The sequence below is a fragment of the Pseudophryne corroboree genome, chromosome 5 (assembly GCF_028390025.1).
Source record: "Pseudophryne corroboree isolate aPseCor3 chromosome 5, aPseCor3.hap2, whole genome shotgun sequence".
NCBI lineage: Eukaryota > Metazoa > Chordata > Amphibia > Anura > Myobatrachidae > Pseudophryne > Pseudophryne corroboree.
The window spans coordinates 122,680,927-122,693,909 of record NC_086448.1 but is presented as its reverse complement, the minus strand read 5'-3'; the positions used below and the strand labels follow the sequence as shown (position 1 = coordinate 122,693,909).

Here is a 12,983-nt window from a genome sequence, read left to right as displayed (position 1 = left end):
GAAGTGCTAAAACAGCACGGGTGGATTCTGAATATTCCAAAATCCCAGTTAATTCCGACAACACGTCTGCTGTTCCTAGGGATGATTCTGGACACGGTTCAGAAAAAGGTTTTTCTCCCGGAGGAAAAAGCCAAGGAGTTATCCGAGCTTGTCACGAACCTCCTAAAACCAGGAAAGGTGTCTGTACATCAATGCACAAGAGTCCTGGGAAAAATGGTGGCTTACGAAGCAATTCCATTCGGCAGATTCCACGCAAGAATTTTCCAGAGGGATCTGTTGGACAAATGGTCAGGGTCGCATCTTCAGATGCACCAGCGGATAACCCTGTCTCCAAGGACAAGGGTATCTCTTCTGTGGTGGTTGCAGAGTGCTCATCTATTGGAGGGCCGCAGATTCGGCATACAGGATTGGATCCTGGTGACCACGAACGCCAGCCTGAGAGGCTGGGGAGCAGTCACACAAGGAAGAAACTTTCAGGGCGTGTGGTCGAGCCTGGAAACGTCTCTTCACATAAACATTCTGGAACTAAGAGCAATCTACAATGCTCTAAGCCAGGCAGAACCTCTGCTTCAAGGAAAACCGGTGTTGATCCAGTCGGACAACATCACGGCAGTCGCCCATGTGAACAGACAGGGCGGCACAAGAAGCAGGAGTGCAATGGCAGAAGCTGCAAGGATTCTTCGCTGGGCAGAGAATCATGTGATAGCACTGTCAGCAGTGTTCATCCCGGGAGTGGACAACTGGGAAGCAGACTTCCTCAGCAGACACGACCTTCACCCGGGAGAGTGGGGACTTCATCCAGAAGTTTTCCACATGCTGGTAACCCGTTGGGAAAGACCAATGGTGGACATGATGGCGTCTCGCCTCAACAAAAAACTGGACAGGTATTGCGCCAGGTCAAGAGATCCGCAGGCAATAGCTGTGGACGCGCTGGTAACGCCTTGGGTGTACCAGTCGGTGTATGTGTTTCCTCCTCTGCCTCTCATACCAAAAGTATTGAGAATTATACGGCAAAGAGGCGTAAGAACGATACTAGTGGTTCCGGATTGGCCAAGAAGGACTTGGTACCCGGAACTTCAAGAGATGATCACGGAAGATCCGTGGCCTCTACCTCTGAGAAGGGACTTGCTTCAGCAGGGTCCCTGTCTGTTTCAAGACTTACCGCGGCTACGTTTGACGGCATGGCGGTTGAACGCCGGATCCTAAAGGAAAAAGGCATGCCGGAAGAAGTCATTCCTACTTTGATTAAAGCAAGGAAGGAAGTAACCGCGCAACATTATCACCGCATTTGGCGAAAATATGTTGCGTGGTGCGAGGATCGGAGTGCTCCGACGGAGGAATTTCAACTGGGTCGATTCCTACATTTCCTGCAATCAGGATTGTCTATGGGTCTCAAATTGGGATCTATTAAGGTTCAAATTTCGGCCCTGTCGATTTTCTTCCAAAAAGAATTGGCTTCAGTTCCTGAAGTCCAGACTTTTGTTAAGGGAGTGCTGCATATACAGCCCCCTGTGGTGCCTCCAGTGGCACCGTGGGATCTCAATGTTGTTTTGGACTTTCTCAAATCTCATTGGTTTGAACCACTAAAAACTGTGGATTTGAAATATCTCACATGGAAAGTGACCATGCTACTAGCCCTGGCTTCGGCCAGGAGAGTGTCCGAACTGGCAGCTTTATCTTACAAAAGCCCATATCTGATTTTCCATTCGGACAGGGCAGAACTGCGGACTCATCCGCATTTTCTCCCTAAGGTGGTGTCAGCATTTCATCTGAACCAACCTATTGTAGTGCCTGCGGCTACAAGCGACTTGGAGGACTCCAAGTTGTTGGACGTTGTCAGAGCTTTAAAAATATACATTTCAAGGACAGCTGGAGTCAGGAAATCTGACTCGCTGTTTATACTATATGCTCCCAACAAGTTGGGCGCTCCTGCGTCTAAGCAGACTATTGCTCGCTGGATTTGTAGTACGATTCAGCTTGCACATTCTGTGGCATGCCTGCCACAGCCAAAATCGGTAAAAGCCCACTCCACAAGGAAGGTGGGTTCTTCTTGGGCGGCTGCCCGAGGAGGGGTCTCGGCATTACAACTCTGCCGAGCGGCTACGTGGTCGGGGGAGAACACGTTTGTAAAATTCTACAAATTTGATACCCTGGCTAAGGAGGACCTGGAGTTCTCTCATTCGGTGCTGCAGAGTCATCCGCACTCTCCCGCCCGTTTGGGAGCTTTGGTATAATCCCCATGGTCCTGACGGAGTCCCAGCATCCACTAGGACGTCAGAGAAAATAAGATTTTACTTACCGATAAATCTATTTCTCGTAGTCCGTAGTGGATGCTGGGCGCCCATCCCAAGTGCGGATTGTCTGCAATACTTGTACATAGTTATTGTTACAAAAAAATCGGGTTGTTATTGTTGTGAGCCGTCTGTTCAGAGGCTCCTACGTTTGTCATACTGTTAACTGGGTTCAGATCACAAGTTGTACGGTGTGATTGGTGTGGCTGGTATGAGTCTTACCCGGGATTCAATATCCTTCCTTATGGTGTACGCTCGTCCGGGCACAGTATCCTAACTGAGGCTTGGAGGAGGGTCATAGGGGGAGGAGCCAGTGCACACCACCTGATCCTAAAGCTTTAGTTTTTGTGCCCTGTCTCCTGCGGAGCCGCTATTCCCCATGGTCCTTTCAGGAACCCCAGCATCCACTACGGACTCCGAGAAATAGAATTATCGGTAAGTAAATTCTTATTTTTTTGTATGCCACCCAAAACTACATATTTTTGTACCTTTTTAATGATTCCCAAATTGTTAGTTGGGTGGTTGACGTTGCGTCACAGTCTTCTCTATGCACTGAGATCATGTGTCTGCTGGTTTATGTTCTGTCTGTCAAATTAAGGGAGTATCTCCTCTGTGACCTGATAGTAAGGGCTACAAGTTCTCAATGAAAGAAACTGGCTGGTAGCGTGCCATGGAACAGATCAGTTACATGACTTTAAATGTGGTTATTATGTCAAGGGCCACTGAGGCGGAACTAACAGAGGCGTGGGAACCTCGCGGCTCACGTAATGCTCTGTTGGTGAGCGCTCTACTTGCTGTATGCGGAAGTGTAGGTTTAGCGATACAGTGATATTTATTGTTATCTTTTGATTGCTCGATCTCTCCCCTAAATGCAGCAAGATCTTTTTGTTTATTCTGGTAGATTTCATTTTTACGAATGTTTACTGCTGCTGATATTCTTTTCTTTTGTTTGTACTTTATAAATATTTCAGCGCTTCTTGGTCATGGGTGCACAGCCTGTGATAAAACCATCACCTTCTTTGGTGACCGATGACGTAAATAAGTCACCGATAAGTGTATATACAGTATACTACGAACAAAAGCTACAATATTGCAATGAATATTAAACAAACATTATGTACAATACAATATTTACACTCCCGGCCGTCCTCTTCGCTCTGCTAATGCACGCCACCTCTCCTGTCACCTCTCCTGTCTACTGATTACTTCCTCCCACTCCTATTGTACCTGAAATATTTTGCACGTGCTGCTCCCTTTTGTTGGAATTCTCTACATTTCCCCTTCAGACTCTCCACCTCTCTACAAAACTTCAAAGGACCTCTCAAGACCCACTTCTTCACCAAACCAGGCGTCTCTCATCCTAAGCCCTCTGCGTCACCCCTGTCTGTGTGCTCCTCCCCTTTACAACGTAAGCTTTCATGAGCAGGGCCCTCTTCCTGCATGTTTCTGTACGCATGCCACGGCTTATTGGGGATTTTGTTTCACCTGCCTCCGACAGGCGAAGCAGAGTCACCGGAAACAACTGTTTCACACAAAAACACACAGGTTTCACTGAACCTGTGTGTTTATCGGTAGAAAGGTTTTTTTTTTTCTCTGACGTCCTAGTGGATGCTGGGAACTCCGTAAGGACCATGGGGAATAGCGGCTCCGCAGGAGACTGGGCACAAAAGTAAAGCTTTAGGACTACCTGGTGTGCACTGGCTCCTCCCCCTATGACCCTCCTCCAAGCCTCAGTTAGATTTTTGTGCCCGGCCGAGAAGGGTGCACACTAGGGGCTCTCCTGAGCTTCTTAGTGAAAGTTTAGATTTAGGTTTTTTATTTTCAGTGAGACCTGCTGGCAACAGGCTCACTGCATCGAGGGACTAAGGGGAGAAGAAGCGAACTCACCTGCGTGCAGAGTGGATTGGGCTTCTTAGGCTACTGGACACCATTAGCTCCAGAGGGACCGAACACAGGCCCAGCCTCGGAGCTCGGTCCCAGAGCCGCGTCGCCGGCCCCCTTACAGAGCCAGAAGCAAGAAGAGGTCCGGAAAAATCGGCGGCAGAAGACATCAGTCTTCAACAAGGTAGCGCACAGCACTGCAGCTGTGCGCCATTGTTACTCAGGCACACTTCACACTTCGGTCACTGAGGGTGCAGGGCGCTAGGGGGGGGGCGCCCTGAGCAGCAATGTAAACACCTTGGCTGGCATAAATACACCACATATAACCCCCAGGGCTATATGGATGTATTTTAACCCCTGCCAGAACTCACCAAAAAGCGGGAGAAAAGGCCGGCGAGAAGGGGGCGGAGCCTATCTCCTCAGCACACGGGCGCCATTTTCCATCACAGCTCTGCTGGAAGGACGTCTCCCTGACTCTCCCCTGCAGTCCTGCACTACAGAAAAGGGTAAAAAAGAGAGGGGGGCACTAATTTGGCGCAGTTTTGATACTAACAGCAGCTATAAAGGGAAAAGCACATTTTATAGTGGTATTCCTGTCTATATATAGCGCTCTGGTGTGTGCTGGCATACTCTCCCTCTGTCTCCCCAAAGGGCTAGTGGGGTCCTGTCCTCTATCAGAGCATTCCCTGTGTGTGTGCGGTGTGTCGGTACGATGGTGTCGACATGTTTGAGGAGGAAAATGAGATGGAGGCGGAGCAATTGCCTATTATAGAGTTGTCACCCCCTAGGGAGTCGACACCTGAGTGGATGACCTTATGGAAGGAATTGCGTGACAGTGTCAGCTCTTTATGACAGACAGTTGACGACATGAGACAGCCGGCTACTCTGCTTGTGCCTGTCCAGGGGTCTCAAACGCCATCAGGGGCTTTAAAACGCCCGTTACCTCAAATGGCAGACACAGACACGGATACTGACTCCAGTGTCGATGATGAGGAGACAAACGTGACTTCCACTAGGGCCACACGTTACACGATTGAAGCAATGAAAAATGTATTGCATATCTCTGATAATACAAGTACCACTAAAAAGGGTATTATGTTTGGTGAGAAAAAACTGCCTGTAGTTTTTCCTGTATCCGAGGAATTAAATGAAGTGTGTGATGAGGCGTGGGTTTCCCCCGATTAAAAAACTGATAATTCCTAAAAGGTTATTGGCATCGTACCCTTTCCCGCCAGAGGATTGGGCACGTTGGGAAACACCCCCTAGGGTGGATAAAGCGCTCACACGCTTGTCTAAACAGGTAGCACTACCCTCTCCTGATACGGCCGCCCTAAAGGAACCTGCCGATAGAAAGCTGGAGAATATCCTAAAATGTATATACACTCACACGGGTGTTATACTGCGACCAGCAATCGCTTCAGCCTGGATGTGCAGTGCGGGCCTGGCGTGGTCGGATTCCCTTACTGAAAATATTGATACCCTAGATAGGGACAGTATATTATTGCCTATAGAGCATTTGAAAGATGCATTTTTATATATGCGTGATGCACAGAGGGATATTTGCCGACTGGCATCAAGAGTTAGCGCGCTGTCCATTTCTGCAAGAAGAGGTTTATGGACGCGGCAGTGGTCAGGTGATGCGGATTCTAAAAGGCACATGGAAGTATTGCCTTATAAGGGGGAGGAGTTATTTGGGGTAGGTCTATCAGACCTGGTAGCCACGGCAACTGCTGGAAAATCCACATTTTTACCCCAGGTAGCTTCTCAACCTAAGAAGACGCCGTATTATCAGGCGCAGTCCTTTCGGCCCCATAAGGGCAAGCGGGCAAAAGGCGCCTCATTTCTGCCCCGTGGCAGAGGGAGAGGAAAAAGGCTGCAGCAAACAGCCAGTTCCCAGGAACAAAAGCCCTCTCCCGCCTCCGCAAAGTCCTCAGCATGACGCTGGGGCTTTACAAGCGGACTCAGGCACGGTGGGGGCCCGTCTCAAGAAATTCGAGACGTCTCCCCCTCGCCGTTTCATAAAGTCTGCTTTACCGACGTCTCCCTCAGACAGGGAGGCAGTATTGCAAGCCATTCACAGGCTGTATTCCCAGCAGGTGATAATCAAGGTACCCCTCCTGCAACAGGGAAAGGGGTACTATTCCACACTATTTGTGGTACCGAAGCCGGACGGCTCGGTGAGACCAATTTTAAATCTAAAATCCTTGAACACTTACATACAAAGGTTCAAATTCAAGATGGAGTCACTCAGAGCAGTGATTGCAAACCTGGAAGAAGGGGACTATATGGTCTCTCTGGACATCAAGATGCTTACCTACATGTCCCAATTTACCCTTCTCCAAGGGTACCTCAGGTTTGTGGTACAGAACTGTCACTATCAGTTTCAGACGCTGCCGTTTGGATTGTCCACGGCACCCCGGGTCTTTACCAAGGTAATGGCCGAAATGATGATACTCCTTCGAAAGAAGGGAGTGTTAGTTATCCCTTACTTGGACGATCTCCTGATAAGGGCAAGATCCAGAGAACAGTTGGAAGTCGGGGTAGCACTATCTCAGATAGTGCTGCGGCAGCACGGTGGGATTCTCAATATTCCAAAATCGCAGCTGATCCCGACGACACGCCTGCTATTCCTAGGGATGATCCTGGACACAGTCCAGAAAAAGGTGTTTTCTCCCGGAGGAGAAAGCCAGGGAGTTATCCGAACTAGTCAGAAACCTCCTAAAACCAGGCCAAGTGTCAGTGCATCAGTGCACAAGGGTCCTGGGAAAAATGGTGGCTTCCTACGAAGCAATTCCATTCGGCAGATTCCACGCAAGAACTTTCCAGTGGGACCTGCTGGACAAAGGGTCCGGATCGCATCTTCAGATGCATCAGCGGATAACCCTGTCACCAAAGACAAGGGTGTCTCTCCTGTGGTGGTTGCAGAGTGCTCATCTTCTAGAGGGCCGCAGATTCGGCATTCAGGACTGGGTCCTGGTGACCACGGATGCCAGCCTGCGAGGCTGGGGAGCAGTCACACAGGGAAGAAATTTCCAGGGCTTGTGGTCAAGCCTGGAGACATCACTTCACATAAATATTTTGGAGCTAAGGGCCATTTACAATGCCCTAAGCCAAGCAAGACCTCTGCTTCAAGGTCAGCCGGTGCTGATCCAGTCGGAAAACATCACGGCGGTCGCCCACGTAAACAGACAGGGCGGCACAAGAAGCAGGAGGGCAATGGCAGAAGCTGCAAGGATTTTTCGCTGGGCGGAAAATCATGTGATAGCATTGTCAGCAGTGTTCATTCCGGGAGTGGACAACTGGGAAGCAGACTTCCTCAGCAGGCACGACCTCCACCCGGGAGAGTGGGGACTTCACCCAGAAGTCTTCCACATGATTGTAAACCATTGGGAAAAACCAAAGGTGGACATGATGGCGTCCCGCCTAAACAAATAATGGGACAGGTATTGCGCCAGGTCAAGGGACCCTCAAGCAATAGCTGTGGACGCTCTGGTAACACCGTGGGGGTACCAGTCAGTGTATGTGTTCCCTCCTCTTCCTCTCATACCAAAAGTACTGAGAATTATAAGACGGAGGGGAGTAAGAACTATACTCGTGGCTCCGGATTGGCCAAGAAGGACTTGGTACCCGGAACTTCAAGAGATGCTCACGGCGGACCCGTGGCCTCTACCTCTAAGAAGGGACCTGCTCCAGCAAGCACCCTGTCTATTCCAAGACTTACCGCGGCTGCGTTTGACGGCAGGGCGGTTGACCGCCGGATCCTGAAGGAAAAAGGCATTCCGGATGAAGTCATCCCTACCCTGATCAAGCCAGGAAGGATGTAACCGCAAAGCATTATCACCGCATTTGGCGAAAATATGTTGCGTGGTGCGAGGCCAGTAAGGCCCTGATGGAGGAATTTCAACTAGGTCGATTCCTGCATTTCCTGTAAACAGGAGTGTCTATGGGCCTAAAATTGGGGTCCATTAAGGTTCAAATTTCGGCCCTGTCAATTTTCTTCCAGAAAGAACTAGCTTCAGTTCCTGAAGTTCAGACGTTTGTAAAAGGGGTACTGCATATACAGCCTCCTTTTGTGCCTCCAGTGGCACCTTGGGGATCTCAATGTAGTTTTGGGGTTCCTATAGTCACATTGGTTGAACCACTTGAATCTGTGGAGTTAAAATATCTCACATGGAAAGTGGTCATGTGGTTGGCCCTGGCCTCGGCCAGGCGCGTGTCAAAATTGGCGGGCTTTATCCTGTAAAAGCCCTTATCTGATCTTCCATTCAGACAGGGCGGAATTGAGGACTCGTCCTCAATTTCTCCCTAAGGTGGTTTCAGCGTTTCACTTGAACCAGCCTATTGTGGTACCTGCGGCTACTAGGGACTTGGAGGACTCCAAGTTGCTGGACGTAGTCAGGGCCCTGAAAATATATGTTTCCAGGACGGCTGGAGTCAGAAAATCTGACTCGCTGTTTATCCTGTATGCACCCAACAAGCTGGGTGCTCCTGCTTCTAAGCAGACTATTGCTCGTTGGATTTGTAGTACAATTCAGTTTGCACATTCTGTGGCAGGCCTGCCACAGCCAAAATCTGTAAAAGCCCATTCCACAAGGAAGGTGGGCTCATCTTGGGCGGCTGCCCGAGGGGTCTCGGCTTTACAACTTTGCCGAGCAGCTACTTGGTCAGGGGAAAACACGTTTGCTAAATTCTACAAATTTGATACCCTGGCTGAGGAGGACCTGGAGTTCTCTCATTCGGTGCTGCAGAGTCATCCGCACTCTCCCGCCCGTTTGGGAGCTTTGGTATAATCCCCATGGTCCTTACGGAGTTCCCAGCATCCACTAGGACGTCAGAGAAAATAAGAATTTACTTACCGATAATTCTATTTCTCGTAGTCCGTAGTGGATGCTGGGCGCCCATCCCAAGTGCGGATTGTCTGCAATACTTGTACATAGTTATTGTTACAAAAATCGGGTTATTATTGTTGTGAGCCATCTTTTCAGAGGCTCCTCTGTTATCATGCTGTTAACTGGGTTCAGATCACAGGTTGTACAGTGTGATTGGTGTGGCTGGTATGAGTCTTACCCGGGATTCAAAATCCTTCCTTATTGTGTACGCTCGTCCGGGCACAGTATCCTAACTGAGGCTTGGAGGAGGGTCATAGGGGGAGGAGCCAGTGCACACCAGGTAGTCCTAAAGCTTTACTTTTGTGCCCAGTCTCCTGCGGAGCCGCTATTCCCCATGGTCCTTACGGAGTTCCCAGCATCCACTACGGACTACGAGAAATAGAATTATCGGTAAGTAAATTCTTTTTTTTTTTTTTTTTACAGGCGATTAATCTGGGTAGTCTGTAAAAAAACAAAAAAAAACGGTGAAACATCAGAAAAAAAGTCAGAAAAACAGGACAATTTTTTTTTTATTACCGGGGATAATTGGATATGCCCCCCCCCCCCCCCCCTTAATGTTTTGCTTATTTGTTTACTCTGTAATTGGGCGCTGCGGATCCCGCTTGGCGCCATATAACTAAAAGATAATATTTATACTGTGTACAAAACTGATTACAAAAGTTAAACCCTGCTAGAGTCTTTGTAGTTGATGTATCGGCAGTGAAAAGAGAGGAGAAATTCAACCCATAAATCGCTGATCAAACAGTAGACGCATGTAGGGACTTTATCATAGTTACTAAATCACCCAAATCTCTGATTGATCCAGCGTGATTCTCTACCATGTCCCCTTTCATTCAGTGTATATTCTCTTACTCTGTGCTTTTAAGGCATAGGCCCAGCAGGTATAGGCCAAATAATCCTGTATTCGGGTTCGGTATGTTTTATTGCCACCCAGGATGCCGAATGTCTCTCTTCCGACATCTGCATCCTAAGCGGTGGAATGTCGACAGTGTGGCGAGCGTATCAAAGCCCCTTGCGGGCTTGGTGGTGAGGTTCTATTCTCCCATAGAGGGGGAATCCCCTGCCTCGCCGGTATACCGGCGGCCGTATGGTGCCCCTGTCAGGATCCTGGTCTTCTGTATTGGGACTGCATACCCTGTATATAGGGGATTGGAGACTAGTTAGAGTACAAGAAGCACACAGAGGAGTGTTACGGAGGTGCCATATTTCTGCTGCCGCTCACACAAGTATTCCAGTTTTATTTAGTTATTTCTGGCATCAGATGTAAGGTAAGATGTGTCGTGCGTTTGCACTTTGTTCTTTTTATAAAGCTGCATGAAACTAAGGAATTAAGACATGCCTGCTTTGATTCTTTAAATATACATGTTCCTATATTCGAGTGCCTGTTTCTTCGTCTTTTGTTTCCATTGTCATGGAAATGTAGAGCTGTAGCACTTATAAGCATATATGGTTATTATTTATTAATCTCACTTGGTGCCGCTGTATGCATAACTGCCAGAGACTGGTCTAATCTGACTAATGGTCATACATTTGCTGCCTGGTAACTAGGCCGGTGCATGTGGCAACAGTATCTCCTGTATGGTAATATACATTCCAGATCTAGAAAATGGATATTGGAATCTATTAGTCTGCCCACAGAATGAGTCATGCAATTTGCTAAAGATCTTTCTGAGGTTAAGCTAATTCTACTATATCCTCCTTATTTAATGTCTCGCTCATCCATATTTATTTATTTATTTAGAATCCTAAAATTTTTATTGATGCATTTGCAATTACAAACTGTTCCATATGGACAGTACCAATAGAAATAAAAACATATCGTATAAAGGATGAACTATAAATCAATCAAGATAGAGTATAGGGACCATGGAAAAGAGGGGATAGGAGTTAGTATTGTCTGTAATTGACGGTCGACTGAGATGTCGACCAGATAATGAGAGGGGGGGTATTTGGGGGGAATCTGAGCTATAGTGGGAAAAGAGAAAAAGGAAATAAGAATGGAGGGTGTCTGGCAGGTAGGTAGTTGAGGCGGCCTAGGGGTGGGCAGAGGCATATGTACACAAAGGAAAAATCTGGCGGAGAGGGCAAGTTGCTCAGCTAAATCAGGTACAGACGCACATTGAAGGTTGTACCAAAGCTTCCATGAAGCTTGTCTACGGAGTTGTTTTGGAGACTGGTTATGTTTTCTATCTTAAGGGCACTACACACTTGCCGATAACGATGATCGATATGAATGATAAAACGTTCATATCGGTCAGTTTGTATACATCAACGATGAACGATGCGCGGCCTCGCGATTGTTCATCGTTGATCTATCCTCATTTTATATATGCAAGTCAATTTGGACTATATAGATGTATGTACTGTTATATCGTCCAAATTGACCATCAATATCGTCCAGTGTGTAGGCAAAAATATCGACCATTGATAATATCGTGTTTTTTTTTTAAATAAAATCGCTAACCTTGCCCAGTGTGTAGAGTTCATTAGACACGTATCATATACGGCCTATTAATTCCTGGCGAGAAGGTGGAGAGGGTTGTTTCCTAGCCCTGACGATCTGGTATTTGGCTGCACGCGAAATATGCAAAATCAGTTTGTTGCCCTGTTTAGATAACTGGCAGAGTGAGGCACACAGTAGTAGTGAGGCTGGAGGGATAGGTGGATGCGGGAGTACAGTGGAGATGATCTAACCACAGCCCAGAAGGGTGCTATTTGTAGGCAAGCCCCCCAGACATAGAAGGTGCCAACCTTGCCACATTGGCACCAGCACACCTGTGAGACATAGGGGAACATTTAGTGTGAATGATCTGGGACAAGATACCAATGTGTGAACACCTTATGAGTCCTCTTTGATAGAAACGCTGGTGGAGCATTTCGATATGTTAGACCGAACTAACTCCCAAGTGTCCCCCCAACGGGGATCCAAGGTCCTCCTCCCTAGATAGTTGTGGGTGGTCCAGAGTTACAATTGGAAAATAGTGCCTTTTATCCAAAGGGCAATAAATGCTTAGGTGTTGCATTGATGTAGATGTTTATGGGTTAGAGAGACACAATCGTGAACAAAATATAGTGTAGTCCTTTTGGACTCCGGCAATTAGGATATAGAATTGCATTTACAAGATTTGAGGAATAATAAACATTAAGGCAAACAGCTTCAAGTTAGTAACTTCCTCCCATTTCCTCTGTGCAGCCAGGGAAAAACCTATGAGGATATAAACCTCTTTTCCCTAAAACACTCCTCAGTGTGAAAGGGTTTGAGAGGTATTGAGGAAAAGAATAGTTAGTAGTCGTTAAAAACATAACCGGTTTTAATATATGATTGCACTTGCAAAATGAGACCGAAAAAGCAGCATAGTAAAATACTCCATTGATGGCAAACAGCAACAACAACAAGGCTTCCGACACCTTCCCTGATGGAGCAGAATGGGAGAGAGGGGATGAGATCCAGAAAGTCAGCCCCCTGACAGGATCCCTTGTCGTCCGCTTATCACCTGGAGTCGGCACAGCATGGAATCCCGCTTAACGCTTTTCAGTCCGCTAGGGTCGTTCATTTTGTTCCATTCTGTTCCATCTTCACTTCGGGCAAGGTGCCTGGCTCTAGCGCTGTGCTCTGCACGGGTTACTACTCCCAATAGTCTATGTAAATGGTAAAGTATGATAAAAAAAAAAAAATGAAAACAACTTGTGTCAACCTTTTGGCCCTGTCAATCTTTTGAACTGTACTTTTTTTACATGTGGACATTTTGACCCTGTTGACCTAATTAATACATGTCGACCAGTAGTGGTCAACCTATTGACTGTAGACTTTTTTAGTGTAGATCTACAGACCGGATACTCGGCAGCTTGGGGGTGGGGGCATAATACTATATGTGTGTGTGTGTATGTATGTATGTATGTGTATGTATGTATGTATGTATGT

The 12,983-nt window shown here is 47.4% G+C and overlaps 1 protein-coding gene across 10 annotated transcripts in view; it reads left to right on the top strand.

The window, feature by feature from the left end:
• The window catches only part of ABI1 (abl interactor 1), a 157,290-nt gene that overhangs the window by 63,805 nt on the left and 80,502 nt on the right, over positions 1 to 12,983 (top strand). The gene's annotated exons all lie outside the window — the stretch shown is intronic.